General features: G+C 40.3%; 1 protein-coding gene across 1 annotated transcript in view; it reads left to right on the forward strand.

The window, feature by feature from the left end:
- The first annotated feature begins 12,783 nt into the window (after window positions 1-12,783).
- Rab27b (RAB27B, member RAS oncogene family) overlaps window positions 12,784-17,639 on the forward strand; it is a 189,570-nt gene continuing 184,714 nt past the window's right edge. The window contains exons 1-2 of the mRNA XM_032886219.1: window positions 12,784-12,887; window positions 13,018-13,094. The gene's annotated coding sequence lies outside the window, so the exon portion shown is untranslated. The remainder of the gene's footprint in view (window positions 12,888-13,017; window positions 13,095-17,639) is intronic.

A 17,639-nucleotide genomic window follows, 5' to 3' on the forward strand; every position in this document is an offset into this window, starting at 1 on the left:
AATCTAATACAAAAACACCTTTGTTAACCCTTTGCAAGTGTAATACCACTCTGAGGCAACTATTTCACCTCTACTTAACTCTTAACGGTCCCATTACCTCAACACATGATATCAGTCAAGTTTCAAGACTATGAACTTTGGGTGGCACATTCTAATTGTATCCAAAATTCCAGAATGTCTCTTCACAGAACTAGTGGAGAAATAGAAGACCAGGGAGGTGAAGCAACATACCTCTGGTTATACAACTGCATGGTGAAGGGCCCTTGAAAAAGTACTATGTCCTCCTTTGGTTTTTCCTAAAAAATGTCTAAATTAGGTAGGTTGATGGTTAGCAAGAAAGAAAAAATGGACTCAAACTTGCCAATGCCATTTTACCTTGTGGTAAGTGGTTTGCTCTTTGTTGGCTAATTTGCACCTTGTAAATAATTTAAATTTTGAAAACTATACTTTTATGCTGACTACCATAATGTTGACATTAGATACTGTCTTAGAAATTCTGTTGCTAAGACAAAAACAAAACAACAACATGACCATGGCACCTTGGGTAGGGATGGGTTTATTTCAGGAATCCTCCTACAAGACAGTCCATTATCAAAGGAAATTAGGGCATGTACTCAAGGCAGGAACCTGGAGGCAGGAACTGAAGCTTGCTGTCTTGCTCCTCACGGCTTGCTCAGCCTGCCTTCTTATAGCACCAGGACCAACTGCCCAGGGTGGCACTGCCCACAACGGGCTTGGCCCTGCCACATCAATCACTAATTAAGAAGGCTTGTCTATAGGACATATGAGGGTATTTTCTGAATTGACAATCCCTCTTCTCGAATGACTCTAGCTTGTATCAAGTCTACAGGAGACTGCCTGGCCCACCGCTTTATAGCCATATGTGCCAGCTTGTCTCTCCTACCCTCCTCTCATGTGGCTCCAGTGGCTTTTGTCTATTTCTCATGCCTCCCATGTCCTTGTTCTACCTTGGCATTTTAAAATCTTTGCACTTCTTCCTCTCCATGGATTGGAGATTTACACCCTTTCTGTCTCTCACTAAGATAGATAGTATGTGTTATATTAAGACTTATATAATATTGTATATTTAAAGAATACTACTATGACGAATGTCCATTATGCCCATAAATAGATCACAATTAATATAAACTGCATGTCTTTTTTATTACCCCAATTCGAAATTAATTACCGGATTAGTTATAATTGTTTGCATTTTCAGTTATAATTTTTTTTATCACATTTGTTTCTGAGTATGCATGAAAAATTGTTTAATTTTGCTTTTATTAATATTTCTAGGATTGACATTTTTACTTAGGTATAGTTCATGATTTTACATCTTATGACTGCATGCTTTTATTCACGTGAATGTTTGACTGGTTTCTTTTTCGTGGCCATTTGAACATTTCAAATGACTGCTCAAATGCTTGACATTTGACATGAGCACTCTCTTGTACTCCTCTAGATTCCTGCTCTTCTGTAGAGCCATTGGGGTTGCAGGTAAATACCTACACTTTACACTTTCCTGACTCTAGAATCAACCCATGCTGCTTTCTGTTTCTCTTGAGTTTCCATGGAAACTCTTCTCTCCAGGAACTGGCTAACTTTCAGATTTCCAACTTGCCTCAGCTGTCGTTTCCCACAGACCTTCTTGCAATGTTTAATCACTGCCCTTCTGTCCCTCATTTTCAGCCGTTTTATTGAAGCCTAAAGGACTAACATTAAGTCCCATTCAGTCAGAGTGTTTAATTCACTGAAGGACGTGCCTAAGGGTGGGAGGGTCAGAGACTAACACTATTTATCCTGAACTCAGAAATCCATCACTGTCTAACCCTGTAGATAACAGAGAGTTTGGTCTTTAAAATTTTTTTCTGACCTTTTGACTTTAAGGTGGTGATTGAAATGTTTCCTCCCCCGTGTATTGACATGTTCTCACTCCTTCCTTCCGGACCAATATTTATTTTTAATATACAGCATTTTGGCAAATGTTTATTTATCCAGTATTACTTATTTTTCTCTGGTTGAACTAGATATTGAAATATATATTTCAATCTTTATATACAGCATAGATTTTATGTTTTCAGTGGTTACATTCAAAATTTTGTCATGCATATTTTATTAAAAAACCTGAATAAGCATAAATGATAGTGATAAAATATTTGAAGATCATTTTGATCTACATCATTGCCCTGTTACCTTTATATCAGTTATTTTCTTGTCTGGACACACAAATTGAGATTCGCTATGTTTTCCTTACTTGAACTCATAATTCAATGATCATTATCTTACTTAACTCCTCCTCTCAGAGTTCAGGGAGCTATGTAAAAGAGGAGGCAGAGAGGCTGTCAAAACCAGAGGGGAAGGATGACACTGTACTGGCTGGTTTTGTGTGTCAACTTGACACAAGCTGGAGCTATCACAGAGAAAGGAGCCTCCGTTGAGGAAATGCCTCCATGAGACCCAGCTGTAAGGCATTTTCTCAATTAGTGATCAAGGTGGGAGGACCCAGCCCATTGTGGGTGGTGCCATCCCTGGGCTGGTGGTCTTGGGTTCTATAAGAGAGCAGGCTGAGCAAGCCAGGGGAAGCAAGCCAGTGAGTAACATCCCTCCATGGCCTCTGCATCAGCTCCTGCTTCCTGACCTGCTTGAATTCCAGTCCTGACTTCCTTTGGTGATGAACAGCAAGGTGGAAGTGTAAGCTGAATAAACCCTTTCCTCCCCAACTTGCTTCTTGGTCGTGATGTTTGTGCAGGAATAGAAACCCTGACTAAGACAGACACCAAGGAAACCGTGTCTTCCACACACGCAGGACTGATGTACGTGTGAACTGACAAAGCTCTGGTAGCAGGCACAAGCCCAGCATGGGTTTAAGTCACACAGGGCCCAGCTCTGAGTTGGGGAAGTAGAACAGGCTCCTGCCTTTACTCAAGAAGCACTCTGCAACTGACACCAATTTGCAAAGGGAAAATTAGTTTTCCCTAATGGAATCTCACTTGTTATATTAACCACACTTAACTGCAGAACCCAGCTGCGGCAGTGGATGGACGACACCAAATGAACTTTATGGTGTTTTTGTAGATTTATTTTATTTATTTATTTTTTTTTTGTCTAATAGTATTTTGTTTGGGCTTCTTTGTCTTACTCATCCTTGCTTTGTTTGTGTGTTATGATTTCCAATTTTGTTTGATGGATTGTTTGGTATGTGTGTCTCTGTATTTTTTGTGTGTTTAAAGATAATTGTATTCTAGTTTGTCTGATTGCCTGCTTGTTTTCTAAAGAAATAAAGAAAGAAAGGGCGTGGATCTGGGCGGGTGGGGAGCTTGGGAAGATGTGGAAGGAATGGGGGAAGGGAAAGAGGGATTAGAACGTACTGTATGAACGGACATTTAAATGAAAAGAGAGGAAGATGACAGGAACCCGCCTTCTTCTTTGTCCTTAGCATCTAGTTCCTGCCACCTGCTACCACCATCATGGACTCTAACCCTCTCCAACCATGAGCACAAATAGACCCTTTCTTCTATAAAAAAAAACAAACAAACAGAGAAAATAATTCCTTTGCTTATACTGTTTTGCTTTCTTTCTGGAGTTCTCCTTGAATTACTCTCCGGTTTTCAGTAGTTCAGAAATGGTCTTACTGAGTTTTGTTTTGTTTTGATTTTGTGCCAAGTGCCCACATTTTCTTTGTCTTTAAGAGTCTTTGACTCCCCTTACAATATGTTTCAGAGGGATGCCCAAATGTAAGTTGGCTCTCCTGCCATTTACTGTCAATCGATGCCATCGAGGAATTTATACTTCATTTCTTTATAAGTGACCTGTCCATTTCTCTACTTCTGAAACATTCTTTTTGCTTCTGATATTAAGGATTACTCTAATATTAAATATTTCTATGATGATTATCGTCTTGGATTTTCAACATTACTGTTGCATTTTAGTGCATGCTGTGTTGTCTAGATTGCAGATTCTTCTGTGTACTTAGGCTTTGAAAAGTCTGCTCAAAGGTTACATGTCTGCACTTTGGAATTTGGGGCATTTATGTTATGTCTCTGTGGTGGTTTCAATATGCTTGGCCCGGAGAGTGACACTGTTAGGAAGTGTGATCTTGTTGGAGGAAGTGTGTCACTGCAGGGGTGGGATTTGTGATGCTCCTCCTAGCCATGTGGCAGCCAGTCTTCTGTTGTCTTTGGAACAAGATGTAGAACACTCAGCTCTTCCTATATCGTGTCTGCCTGCAGGCTGCCATGCTTCCTGCCATGATGATAATGGACTGAACCTGTGAACCTGTGAGCCAGCCCCACTTAAATGTTGTCCTTTACAAGAACTGACTTGATCATGGTGTCTGTTCACAGCAGTGGAAACCCGAACTAAGACAAAGCCTTCTACATTTTTGTATTATACCCTTTATATTTAGGAATGTCTCTTAACTCCTAAAATTTTCTATGTTCACATTTTGGATAGTTTAAAAATATATGTATGAAGTTGTTAATTCTCTCTTCACCTATGGTTAATCTGTTAATAGGTTAATAGATTTACTGGTGGTTTCAGCAATTTTGCTTTTCTCTGAATCTCTTTCCTTAAACCCGCATATTCATTCCTAACCTATCCCACTATATTGAATTTTTAGCTTGGTGAGTGGGGCTCTCTTCCATAGAGACTTTTTTCCTGTTCCCCCAAAATAAAATATTTCCTGTCAAAAGTAAATAAAGTACCCAGCCCCCAGATGCCCTTCCACACACTGCTAATGGCTACACTTAAGTTTTTAGAGAGCTAAGCATCCATCCTCATCCTTTCTGGCTACATATTCTGTGGCCTCATGGGTATAACTCATTACCACAGATAAGTTGTGACTTCTTTTGGTTTTGTTTGAGTTATATTTGGTGAATACTATAAAAGATCTCTGGAGGTATTGTCTTTTTCCTATGAGATAATACATATGGGTGTGTGTGTGTGTGTGTGTGTGTGTGTGTGTAACTTGTGTGTATGTGAGTGTGTGTGTGTGTATATGTGTGACTTTATGTGATTTTTACTACATGTGCACATGCACATGACATGAATATAGTTTAAGGGTATTTGCTCCTGAAACTAGAAATTGAAGCTGAATATCATTTTAAATTAAATAAGTTATTTATGTCTGACAATCAACATTAAAGAAATGAACTTGGAGGGAAATGGGAAAGTTGTGGGAGTAGGAGAAGGAAGGATAATATGGAAGGAGAGAGAAGGGGAGAAAAGTAACACTAAGGATGTTGGAAATCCATATGAAATAATTTACCTAAAGTTAAATAGTATGTATATAATAACAATATTTATTATAAATAGTTCTGTTACTTAGGGTGATAATGACCCCCTGAAGAACCATAGACTCTCTAACAAAATCCTCACATAAGGCATGAGAAACCCCCTTTCAAGTTGTTAGTCTGGGGGTCCAAGAGATTCCCCAAATAATACAGGCTATTGTTGTTGCCCTTGGCTGCATCTCTGAAGTCAAAGGTAAGTCCCTAAGGCTGAAGCCACCATGGACTTTGAACACAGAACTTAAGAGGTTTCCATCTGTATCTGACCCAAAAGCTTTTTTCCTAAGGCATCACTCTCACAGAAAAAGGAGGTGCTAAGTAAGTATCAAAGACCAATGGAGAAAAACAATCCACAGTCTTACTCTGTGACCCTACCCACAACAATGACCAGCGCAGCAAATTATTACTGAAGGTGTAGGGGTGGCCCTCATAGCTTGTGGTAATCAACGGCTGTTTAATTGGACTGAAAGCCCATTCAAAATGAGCAAACTCATGCCTGGTACCTTAAATCTAGACAATTCCCCATGGCTAGGTAAGTCACAGTTCTTAGAAAGGAACTTACTGCTGCCACTTTCCTAAACTAGTATAATTTTTAACTGCATTCTAAATATTTAACCTTAAACCTACAGGTTAGTGTAGCTCTCAGATTTCATCAAAAAAGTCTTCTTTTTGCATAAGTGAACCATTACCGAAAACCAATCTCTACAATCTCTACACCCATGGCTCAGTGAATGCCACGGAAGAAGGTGTGGAAAGATTGTAAGAGCAAGAGGATCAGGGATTCTGATATGTTTGACTGTGTCTCCTACATACGACAGAGACAATACACTCATGACATTGCAGCAATATGGCTGCCTACATAAAACCTGGATAATGACAACACCAGTTAACATTACAACATGACAGGGAAAATCTCATGGTGTCCCATTCCTAGATGAAGCATGGTAGGCAATTAATAACTACCGAGATAAGAAGAATTTGGTGTTACCAAGGATGAGCCCTAACTGGTTATCCAAAAACCAAGTGGTTGGCCCTAAACCATATACGTATATGCAATGAATAGTATACAGACTCATAAGAAAAGAGGTCATGAATTTGAGAGGGAATCAGGGAAAGGGGCATTAGAGGGATTAGACAGAGAAGAAAGAGGGGGCAGAGGGATGTAGGCTTAGACTTTTAAAAACCTACTTTCAATAAGGGTTCACTAATGCTTCAACGCCTTCCACCATCCAAGGGTAAAGGTGAAAATGGTAAATACAATAGAGGATGTACCCCTGATTAGAAGGAGTTCTTTGGGCGATTCCAATCTCTGTCAGGATACCAGCAGTCCAGTTCAGGATAACAAACACGAATCAGGAGCATGGGACAGTCTAACAGAAACCCCCAGGCTTCACTGAATTCACATGAGTCAGCAGGAGTGACCAGGACCAGTTGGGATGCCAGAAGTTCTCTGCTGTGCCTCTCTCAAGACTTGAGACCAAGGAAGTGTTGCAAAGTTATGCAAGAGCTGGCACTGTCCACTGAACTCTATTATTTCCAAACACCAGGTGACTTCTGCCTCAACAAAATGCCATGTGACTCTGTATCACCTGACATGTTTAGAAGATTTTACTTCAGAATGATGTAATTATATCTACGTTAAAATAAAGTAAATGTTAAAAATTAGCATGAGTTATTGAAAATAAAGGTTAGAATCATTAGCTGAAATTGTCACATAAACATATATACACATATTTGAACATCACAAAATATATAAATATACATATGTATATACTCATATACATATATTTATACATATATAATATGCATGTATTTATGTGGGCATTATTTTATATATTTATACATAAAACATAGTATATTTATATATGTATAAAACAATACCCATACAAATATATGTGTGTATATTATATTACATATTAATCATACAATTATAACATATAATAATATATTACACATTGTATATTACACATATATTATATATTGCATATATAATATATATGTACATATATAATAATATAATGCAGTGCCCATACAACTGTGTGTGTGTGTGTGTGTGTGTGTGAGAGAGAGAGAGAGAGAGAGAGAGAGAGAGAGAGAGATGTATTTGAAAGTTCCTGGTTTAGAAAGCTGCTTTTTTTTGCCATTTCTCCTTTGTGTGTGTGTGTGTAATTAATTCCCCATCTCTACATGTCATTTCCAATGTTACCTCTTAAGGAACACATTCTTTGTCATACCAATGGCATTTGGTCATATCGTCAACTGGCTTCAAGATTCATTTTTCCTTTATTTTGCAGCCTTTATCTCTTGTTTGTGGCTGAAATTGTGTAGCGACGTTTGAATAATGTCTGTCTCCCCCAGCCAACTGTGAACATGAGGAAAGTAATTACCCGTAACTTCGTTCTCTACCGTTGTGAACTAGTGCCTAGTACTCAATGCCCGCTAAGTACCTCGCAAGCAGACACACAGTAAGCAGATGTGTGCTCCCATGAGCTCATGCCTCATTATCAACTTTCAGTGCTCTCAGCAATATTGGCACCCTCTGACTAGCATAATATGTCCACTGTGCACATTTTGCCTCACCAGACATCCTGATATTCTGTGAGTTAACTCTTCAAGCCATACGTATACCTAAATGCTGTGACAATGATGGGGCACAGATGCAGCAAAACCCCTTACCTTCAGAGGTCCAAGCAGTGCAATGTAAACTTGAAAATTGCCTTATTAATTGTGGTCAGTTTACCTTTTCTAATTGTATGAACAACAGACACACTATAAATTAGAAACATTAAAATCTTTCCAAGAGTCCCTGCTCAAAGTTCTTGCAAATGGATGGGAGGGTTTCCCCACTAATAATAACAACATTCTAAATGTCTGATTTAGTTTCCAGAAGAAGGGTGTATTTGAATGGTCTCACAACAAACATAGAAAAGGAGAAGTAGATCGTGGTCAGGATGTAAGCTTGTCATTTAATAAAAATATTAATGACTATCACACTGCTCATTGTCCAAAGACTAAAATTGCTCTTTAAAAAATTCCGCTGAAACTTGTTACTTATTTGGCAGTTCTTGCAAAAGTCCTTTCTAAGTCCTTTCTTCTAGTGCGCATGGCAAAGAAGTAAAGATAGAGGCATAGACACCTGGTTTTGCAGAATTCTGAATACAGAATCCTATATTTTCAATAGAATTTGTCTTTAATCGACGAGTATTTTTTACCCATACCTGAATTTTCAACAGTGTCTCACCATATTCAACTTATGTCATTGTTAAAGGGCATTACATTTATTTTTGCTTAGGAACAGTAAATAACTTGCACACTGATATTTCATCAGGGTCAATACCACTGCACTGACTCCGGCAGTCACGGTTTCCATCTAATAAGCGATAGTCCAGATGTGGAGACTGGAGGACTGAAACCTAGCTTGTATGCAAGTCAGCTACTGCACGGAGAGCATAGGCGTGCTGGAGGTTAGATGTGGACCTCGAGAATGGCTGCACAGCAGGAAGGAAGCTCTGGAGGGAGTGAGCGGGTCAGTTAGAGAGGGGTTTAGGAAGAAGGAGATGGTGCCCAGTATGGCAATGACAATTTTCTGTGATGTCTTTTAAAAAGAAAGCTGTAGGTTCAAAACTGGATGTGTGTGTGTGTGTGTGTGTGTGTGTGTGTGTGTGTGTGTGTGTGTGTGTGTGTGTGTGTGTGTGTATTTTTTTCCCAGTACAGATGACACCATCCTGCAGCATCTGGAGCGAAGTGCTCTAATTTATGGACTATATTGTGGAATTCAGTTCTCTATAAAGACTAGATGGACTGGTGGGAAGGGCGTAATATGACGTAAATTTATCTCATCCCTTATTATTAGGTAAGTTATGCTATATTGTTTGAGTCTATTATTCTAAGTATGCTCTCATGCTTCTCAGATCGTAAAGAACCCAACATACTTACTTGTTTGAAGAAGTAAATTGCCCTTAGTGTAGAAATATAAGAAGCACACCATTCATATTTTACATGCCATCACAAAGTGGAGCATTAGCTTTCTAATATTGAAAATAATGCAACTTATGGAACCATTCCTTGATCCCCTCATGAAAAGATTGCCCTTGCTATGCATCAGGGCCTCTAGCCTTGAACCAGCTCTCTGCTGCGGTTCCACTGCTAGGTCACACTTATGAAGAAAGTGAGATTCAAGGCACAAGAGATTCAACGTCAAAGACCTTCTAAAGTTACTGCTGTTTGGGCAATTTTCAGAGCCGCACATTTAAAGTTCCCAAATTTAGTGTGTTCATTTTATAAAAGTAGAGTACCATTTTTATTAGCAGTGATGTCTGTACTATGCATTAAGACAAAATTTACAGCAGATCACCGCATAAAGCCTAGATGACAACTATTAATATTATCCAAGCCTATGGGGGTACATAAAGACCCGTGTCTAAATTGTGTGTCTGTATGCCCAAAGCTACTAATGAGTGCAGTCTACTCCCACTTCTGAAAGTGTAATCAACTGCCCCAGCTCACTAGCACGTGTATTCAAACAGACCCTCCTGTTGTCAACAATCATGGGATTGAGCCATTACCTGCCCCTCTAGAAATCTGAGCTCCTTACCACATGGTGAACTTAAAAGGCAATATGGCTCCATGGCTCCGCATCGCTCTCTCTTCACAGCCACCGTGGGCTTCTGGGTAGTTGTTCCCAAGAGGTGTGATGCCAACACTTTCCTCTCTCTTTGCTGAGGAGATCATGACTGCATGACTATTATAATCTAGTGCTGGTGAGGTCACAGGGATTCCTCCTGACAGGGCGTGCTAGGGCCGTGAGGGCTGAGTAGACGGGGGGGTAGCAGGGACTGCATATTTCAACCGTTCTAAACCCCAAAATATTGAAGAATCCATACTTAGTTCAGACTGCTATAACAAAGTCCTAGAGACAATGGCTTAGAATCAATAGGAAACTTGCTCAAAAATTTGGAGGCTGTAAATCTAAGACCAGGCGGTGAACAGGCATTGGTTCTGGTTCTGACTCTGGGCTATAGACCGTTGACTATTTGTGTGTCCAAAAATGTCAAAAGCAGAGTGAGAAATCTCTTGGAACCCCCTACCTGCAGTCCTTGTAGGTTTTTTCTTGATGTTTTGTTTCTCAGGTTTTCTAGTTACTTTGTTTGTTTTCCGGAACACTATATCTTTTCTCCTATAAGTTTTAAGATTTTCTTATTACATTTTTCACCCTAAAGGGGCGTTCGTTCTTCAAGGGAGGAGGAGTCTTTCAGCACCCTACTTTTTTTTTTTAACCCCACCTGTCCTTTTTGCATAGATAACATGTCTGTATACCTCGAGGACCCAGGCTTTGCCTAATACAGCATTCCTACCAAGGCTCTCTAATACTCACAGAAGTAAGTAGCTATAGATAGATGCCTGGCAAAAGATACATTGGCCCCTCACTAGGTACATGGATACTTCCCTGCCTCTAGCCAAGTCAGGCTTGGTTTCCGACTCACAATCATCTCTTAACGTGGAAATTACTTCCCTTTTTCTGCAGTTAATATTTTTTTGTTTTGTTTTTTAAAAGCATGCTAAATTAGGCAGAAACACAAAGAAACATAACACAGAAGCAAGTCCCAATCTACTGGGCTCAACCAAACAATCGTTCGCTGAGCCAGAACTATGCTCCAGTTGAGCTGACTCTGTAATGACCCGCAGGACTCTTTGTGCAGCGCCCCAGCCCCACGCAGTTAAAGCTCTTTGACCTACATTCGTCTTGAGATTGGTCCAGTCATTGATTTTCAGGTCCTCAGATCATTCAAAACGTTATTCTCCCTCACTGATCCATTCAGTATGACCTTAGGCTTGGTAGATCTCTGATCTTCATAATAGAAGTCTCTTAGTGAGACTTTTGTCCTGAATTTTTGCCCCTGAACTCTGGAGTCTTCTCTTCTCTGGCGTATGGGCTAACTGCCTTATATATCTTGCTACTCGCTATTCAATACCAACTATGCAACCTGACTGCTCGGACCTGAGGTGGGTGCCCTGCCTTCTCTTAGCAGCAGAACCAGCTCTGTCAGATGTGGACCCCGCCCTGCTGACTACTTGACCCCTGATCTGCAACACAAACCTACCTACCACTTCCCTCTGCCAAGTTTGCTAGTTTTATGTACTTTTGTTAGAAAAATATCAGCATTGATAGGAAGTTGACATTGTAGATTTTAGTCCCATCTGCACTAACCTGCTGCCTGCACGCAATCTCTTACCTGGAAACACTGTGTGAAAGAAACCTGAATCCTGCAGCTAAATTGTGCAGGGAGAGCACCAAAATGTAGGACTTATGTCACCCCTCCTCTCAAGGTAAATATTCGCACACTTATAATTTTGTACTTGTGTGCATGCGTTGTTTTTGTTTGTTCTTGTTGCTCTTGTTTTGTTTTGTTGTGTTTTGTTTTGTGAGACAGGGTTTCTCTGTGTAGCCCTGTCTGTCCTGGAACTCACTTCATAGACCAGACTGGCCTTGAACTCATAGAGATCCACAGGACGCCTCTGCCTTCTTAGCGCTGGGATTAAAGGCATATGCTACCATACCTGGGCTAATCTTCTAATTTAAATTATGATGTAGCTAAAGAAAGTGTCAGCAGTTATGAGCATCGAGGGCCCAAATTTGATTTCCAGGATCCATATCAAACTGTTTGTTCGCAGATGTCTGAATTCTAGGTGAAAGGGACTTGACATCCTCTTCTGGTCTGTGCAGACACCTATGCACATGTGATACACACACACACACACACACACACACACACACACACACGCACACGCACACACACGCACACACACACACACTCACACATTCTCTCACACACACAAAGTAAAAGTAAACCCAATAGATTCTTTTGCGAATGGTACAGTGTTGTTAAATGATAACAGGGTCACAGGAAACGTTAATGTCGTGGGTGGAAAGGCAGTCAGGTGATAAAGTTGGGGAGCATGTGACTAAAGGAAGAGGAGACAGGGGCTTACACTTTTGCCCCCTTTAAAGAGCAAGCTCCCAACGGTCGGTCTCTATTTCTTTTGCATTTGTTTTCTTTTGTATATTTTTTAAACAGTATAGGCTGGGCTTAAATTATTAGAACCTCAGAGTATTTGTAAATGGTTAAAGAAATTTCTATATTGTATTCTTTACAAGTTAAATGTGGACTTAAAAAAAAGCACGAAATAAATGCATTTCAATAAACACGGAGTCCATGGAAACTGGTTTTCTGTCCGATGGCCTTTAGCTTCGTTAACACTCTTTGGTCATCTCTAATCCTTTTATTCTCCACAGCATAGTCCGCATGATATTAGCAACCTATTATTTACTTAGCATCCTTCCATAAATAATGCCCACTGTTGCTCTGCTTAGCCTGGTGACTTCCTTAAAACCTCCAAGAGGCAGCCCCTGGCAGACCCAGCAGGGAGGCCTTGTGGAATCTCCTAGCTTACTAACCTGAGCAGGCACTAGGACCGCCCAGACACTGTCTGCTGGAGCGCTTCTCACCCTGTCAGAAGGACTGAACCGGTTTAGCTGTTACACAAGAAGAGAGCAGCGAGCGCCAAGGCTCCGACTGCCTCCCGTTTGCAGACGAGAAGGTACAGATGAGATATTTATCACTCAGCTTTTGTACAATGTCCGCGTGCCTTCAGTGTTCACGTAATCTGATGCTCTGCCAGCTGTCCATTTCTAACGGGTTACTCTGTTATTTTATGTTAATTCCCACAGCGGATGAAAGCCACAGTGCTGTAAAGAAATGGGCTAGCTATTCCCCCCGAGGCTGTGATCTGGAAGCATTTGGAGGTGTAAGTACCTGGTCTCAGATCTCTAAGGCACTTGGCTGGGCTGTGTTCCTTGGTCCTTTTCCTTCTCACTGAAGGAGCCAGTGTGCGGTGCCGTCTGCATGTTTCATTCATGAAGAGCAACAGAGGGTGACGGAAACCGCAAGTGATGGGCCTGAAACTCCACTTTGGAGTGGCGGGGGTTCCTTCCTGTGGGCTTTCAGGTTTGCAATGGAAGCTGGGTTTACTCACAGTTTGGATAGGGGAGTGGTTTTGCTCAGGGCTGCGGACTGCTGGCTTGGTTTCTTCTGCTTTCTGTTTTCAAAGCTCACAGCACTCTTCTCTAATCACTGCTCTGGTGCAGTGTAGAGGGCTCTTCCTGATTCCTTTCTGTCTACAGCTCCTCGCTCTTACCATAAGGGTGGGCTTTCAGAAAGCCGATGAGACATTCACGTCCCAGAGTAAAGCGTTAGAAGAGAAACCCACTCCCACTCCGTCGAACACTCATACTCTAAGGCACAGTTAGGAGACTGCACATAGAAGCATGAGAAATTAGCAGCCTGAAGTTTTCTTCTGTGTAACAACATGTGTGCTGGGGGGAAGATGGTCTTAAGAAGAAAACTGAGATATAATGATAATAATAATAATAATAATAATAATAATAATAATAATAATAATAATTTGCAAGCCCATTGAAGAGGACTCCCAGGGCCTCCATAGCACTTTCAGGCATTGAAAACTTTAAGACCCAGTTAGATTGTTAGATTGAGTTCTCCAGTAATCCGTGTGTGTGTGTGTGTGTGTGTGTGTGTGTGTGTGTGTGTGTGTGTCTACTGTCAAGTGTAGTAGGGAAATCCATCCACAGAGGTTTATAATATTAAGTTTGCTAATAGTCAGTTCATGGTTGCAAGATAAACCTGGGGAAAGAAAATAACCAAGACGCAATGCAAGACTTGATGTCTTGAGCTCACCGGAAGCAATTATTAATTACAATCCTTTTAGCAGATCAAGACGTTTTATATCAACCGTTACGTGGTTAAAGGTGCATGCCTTTAGTCCCAGCACTTGGTAGGTGGAGGCTGGCGAACTCTGTGAGTTCGAGGCCCGCCTGGTCTACAGAGCAAGTTTCAGAACAGCCAGCTTTACAGAGAAACTCTGTGTAATGTTTATTCTTGGTTGTCAACTTGGTTACATCTGGAATGAACTACAATCCAGAAGTGGAGGGCACACCTGTGATCCAGATCTTGAGGCTGGAAGACACGAGTTTCTGACCCGGATCTTGACATGGAGAGCTTGGGGCAAAGTGGCCATGAAAATCTTCAGTCCAGGCAAGGTAGTATACACCTTTAATTCCAGGGGACTGAGGCCAAGAGATCTCTGAGTTCAAGGTCAGCCTGGGACAAATGCAAATCCCAGATCCAGACATGGTGGTTCACACCTTTAATCTGAGCCACACCTTGGAGGCAAACATAAGGACATTGGAAGAAGGAAGATTCACTCTTTTTTTTTTTTAAAAGATTTATTTATTTATTTATTTATTTATTTATTTATTTATTTATTATAAGTGCACTATAGCTGTAGCCATCTTCAGACACACCAGAAGAGGGCATCAGATCTTATTACAGATGGCTGTGAGCCACCATGTGGTTGCTGGGATTTGAACTCAGGACCTCTGGAAGAGCAGTCAGTGCTCTTAACCACTGAGCCATCGCTCCAGCCCAGATTTATTCTTCTTGACTGTGTGCATTTACTTGCCAGCATATCTGTTGGAACCTCCTTCTCCAGAAGACCAGCTTAAACAGCTAGCTTGGTGGGACTGAGCCAGTACTGCCTACATCCTTGGACCCCCCACCCACAGCTGTCCATTGTTGGGATAGTTGGACTACAGGCTGTAAGTCATCACAATCAATTCCTTTAATATACAGGGATATTCCATAAGTTCTGTGACTCTAGAGAACCCTAACTCGAAACAAACAAATTAAAAAAAAAGAAAGAAGTTTTGTATTTGGATGCCTGTGTATCTTATACATTCAAAGGTATTTTATACATTGTATAATATATATATATATAATACATATAATATATACATAGACACACAGATACATATAACTTACACTTAACATTGTATAATGTATAATAAATATATCTTACACATTTAAATATCTGATACATTAAAATGTCTTAAAGGAAACCATGTTCAGTAGTGAACCTTTTAAAAATGTGCCTATAGTTCTCCTAACACTGTGTTTAACAAGTAGAGAGAGAAGCTATACTGGTGCCTACGTTTTACTGTAATTCATACTTTTTATGTTTTAAATATTGAGCTGTAATATTTACCTTATAATATAATTTAATAGTTTAAATAAAGTTAGTAGTCATAACTATAAATTTGCAGTCTATCGGATGCAACAACTGTATGAAAAGAGAATATCAATATCCCTACATAATATTTCTTAGGCAGAGAAAATCATTTTCATTGTTGACTTCTGGAGAAAGAAAGATCAGATTAGACACAGTAATTGCCTTCTACTAATTTCAGAACCCAGGGTAAGTTTTAATTTGATGTTTCAGTTGTTGACATAACTGTGGTATATACATCTGTAAACATTGTGTGAAGTTTTGTATTTTTTTAAGATTTATTTATTTTATATGTGTGAGTACTCTGTCAATGTCTTCAGACACACCAGAAGAGGGCATCGGATTCCATTACAGATGGTTGTGAGCCACCATGTGGTTGCTGGGAATTGAACTCAGGACCTCTGGAAGAGCAGTCAGCGCTCTTAACTGCTGAGCCATCTCTCCAGCTTGAAGCTTTGTACTTTTTAGAAGTTTTCTTTCAATTCTAGAAAGATGATTCAATTCTTGCAATTAAAACGGAGTTCTGAAAACTCCTCCCCGACATTTAGCGGTCTGCCTGCTTGTTCTCCAGTTTTATGCCATACCCATCATTATCTGTGTCTTACCATAAACATTTTTAAAACAGATTGTCTATGGATTTAACGTGTGAAAAGGTATTCCTAGAACATAGATGAAAATAACTCCCTCCCTCTACCTCAGCCCTTAACTGAGGCAGGCCACACAATGGGGGTAAAACTCAGAGAAAATCTGGGATCGCTGGGGAACAGGCTGAAGATCCTATACACAGGCTAAACCTACGAGAAGACTGCCTACGACTCAGATGGATTAATATTATCTTGATTCCAAGGATAATGGCTAAGTGGAAATTAATAACTCACTTTCTATTTAAAAGATGTTCAGTAAATAGGGAGCTTTATTTCATTGATATTTTTAGCATTGGCATTTTTTTCTGAAAGAACATTTCCTCAATATGCATACTAATGATACACATATATTATATAATAGTATGGAGTGATTGTACTAACACATTTCATGAGGTTTGTAAATTACATTCACAGGGAGGGGTAGTCTCTTTAAATTATTTTGCTTTACAACAGACTTTCATTTTTATGTGCTTAGCACCTGTCCTTTGCTTGGAAACAGTGGAGCCCTGGGTTAGCCACAGAGAAATGAAGTTAAACAGGGTCACCTTCTAATAGGGATCGGGTGATGGGAGGGGGCAGTGGTCATTAAGTGGATAAAGGAGATCGTAGGAAGGGAGGGACTGTCCTGGATCACAACTCATACATGAATTTTCAAGGAGTGGTTGCCCTACAAAACCCACAACTGGGTAAAATTGCATGTAACTTGTCAGACTTTTACTTTGAAATCCAATTAAACGTTTTGCTTATTGACTAAAACATGTGAGTGGGAAGTGACTGAGAGCACAGTAGGGCATCATGTTCACACTGGCATAGTTGCATGAACCAGGAAGGACAATGTTATTCTTTTTGTTGCAGTCTAACAAAAAGAGGAAGTTATTAATTACTTAGCTTTGAGAGCCAAGGCATTATCGTTTCCAGAAGTAGTCATTTCTTTTTGAGCAGTGTCTGGTAGCCTGCCTACACCTGTAATTCCAATACTTGGGAGGCCAAGCAGAAGAATTGCAGGAATGTGTCTAGCCTGGGCTCCAATAGGAGCTGCACAAGAAAACACTACGTCATAAACTAGATTCAAGGAGAAGAAGATAGTGAACGTGAAGAAGAAAACTAAAGAAGAGGAGGAGGAACTGTGCACACAGCAGAGAGCTTTTGAAATCTAGAGTTTGAGTATAAAACCCATAAAAGTATAAAATGTATACTGTGCAATTATTGATAAGCAGGCTAATCCAGAATTCTGTTTAAATTTTTTTTCTTCTTGCTTCACATAACTATGTGGATGTGGCTGTCACTATTCAGTTCTCTTTTTCTTTCTTTTTTTTTTTTTTCGGAGCTGGGGACCGAACCCAGGACCTCGCGCTCGCTAGGCAAGCGCTCTACCGCTGAGCTAAATCCCCAACCCCACTATTCAGTTCTCACTCAGGCTGGAGGTCTTAGACTAAACAGAAAGAAGAAAGAGAACCTGTCCATCAAACATTCATCTCTCTCTGACACCGACTGTGGATTAGAAGGTGACCACCTGCCTCTTGCTACTGCGGCTATGACTTCCCAGCCAAGATGCACTGTCTTCAAA

This window comes from Rattus rattus, chromosome 15 (assembly GCF_011064425.1).
Source record: "Rattus rattus isolate New Zealand chromosome 15, Rrattus_CSIRO_v1, whole genome shotgun sequence".
In the NCBI taxonomy this organism is placed as follows: Eukaryota; Metazoa; Chordata; class Mammalia; order Rodentia; family Muridae; genus Rattus; species Rattus rattus.